We start from the raw sequence: 1,622 nt of genomic DNA on the forward strand, positions 1-1,622 counted from the left end.
CTGCAGCTCAACATCCCTGGTGGCTCTTACTTGAGGCTCCATTTCCTCTCTGGGACTGAGCTTGTGGTGGGAGCAGGGTAAATGCAACGATGCCGAGACTGTAGGGGATGCACATCTAAACCCCGAGCTCCTGCCAGGACCCCACAGGAGCCTGCTTAAGGGCAGGGGGATGTGCTGGCCACATCCCCTGGCTCTCTCCGTCACCCCTCGTCTCCTGGCAGCGGACAGGATGCCTCCCTAGCCTCCCAGACAGTGGGTCCCTCAGCCCGGGCTTCCTGTGCTTGCCCTCATGTCCGCGGCGCTGCTCTCTGCCGCCTCAGTGGGGGAAACACAGCCGGGCACAGAGGCACAGGTGCCCCTGATCCCCAGCCCCACACTCCTGTCCCTCACAATCACCTCCTCACTCGGCTACACCTGACCAGCTGGGCCTAAGCCAAGCGGAAAGCAAGTCTCGAGCCTTGGGAAGGTCACCCAGGCTGACATTCTCACCACCAGGAGGGCCCAAGCCAGCGGCACCCTCACCCAACGGCAGAGCTCAGGGCTGGAGGCAGCATCCTGAAAAGGTCGGGGTGCTTTCTCTCGGAACACGGAGCCCGTGAGACCCACGCTGGTCTCTGCAGCCGAAACCAACGCCCAGGACCCCAGGAGGAGCGCCTAGCCACTGGCCACGAGGTCCCGAAATTCCCCGCCTCTGCTTCCACGGCGCCTCATCAGGGCTGGGCAACGTGCCTGCGAAGAGCAGGTTCTGAGGAGCAGGCCCCTCCCACCTGCTCTGGGACAGACTCCATTCCGGTCAGCTCCCATGCTGCTGCCCTTGATCGCTGTTTATGAGGCGCTCTGGCTCCTCCCCCACAGGTATCAGACCTTCCTGGGAGTCTGGAGGGCGAGGGGTTCTCAGTGTCGGTTTGCAGAACAGAACCCACAGGCAGAGGCCAGGGCTCCCCGAGGTTGGCCTCGGAAGCTCTCCTCATCGGAAGAACACATCCTCGTGTCTCCGCAGGCAGGATGGGCGGTGACCGACCTGCAGGGGGAGGAGAGTGGGCACTCCCTGCTGCGTCCTGGGAACCGGCAGGGGCTCTGCAGGTGGATGCCAGCCACGCACACCTCCAGACACCAGATGAACACAGAGCCAGAGCCTCTAGCATCCTCCTCAGAACACAGTGGCCATGAGCGGCCGGGCTCCAAAGACACAGCATTTGGAAGAGAAGTTTCCCAGCTCTGGTCCTTCCCCTCCGATTCATTCTGCCCACAGCTCACCTCTCCAAAGGGAAGGTTCCTCCTCTCACTCCGAGGGTCCCACCTCCCTCCTGAGAGCTCTCAATGCCTGCTGCGCCAGGCCCATGCATGCCCCCGGCCCCAGGTTCCTAGTCAGGTCTCCACGACCCACACCCACTTCCAGGCCAGGCCACATCCACTCTGCCCTACAGCTTTCATACCTGCCGCCCCCACCTCCTACGCACGGGTCACCTCTGCTCACCTGCAGGCTCCGTGGGAGGACCTGCCCCAGTTTGACCTGGGTGCCTCATGCTCCCTGTCCTCACATTCATCGCTGCTGCTCACTTTATTTACTTACTTATTTTTAATCCTCACCCAATGATATTTTTCCATTGATTTTTTTTTAG

General features: G+C 61.5%; 1 protein-coding gene across 1 annotated transcript in view; it reads right to left on the minus strand.

Annotated features, from left to right (window-relative positions):
• The window catches only part of SORL1 (sortilin-related receptor, L(DLR class) A repeats containing), a 127,417-nt gene that overhangs the window by 54,189 nt on the left and 71,606 nt on the right, over positions 1 to 1,622 (minus strand). The gene's annotated exons all lie outside the window — the stretch shown is intronic.

This window comes from Myotis davidii, unplaced genomic scaffold (assembly GCF_000327345.1).
Source record: "Myotis davidii unplaced genomic scaffold, ASM32734v1 scaffold799, whole genome shotgun sequence".
Lineage (NCBI taxonomy): Eukaryota > Metazoa > Chordata > Mammalia > Chiroptera > Vespertilionidae > Myotis > Myotis davidii.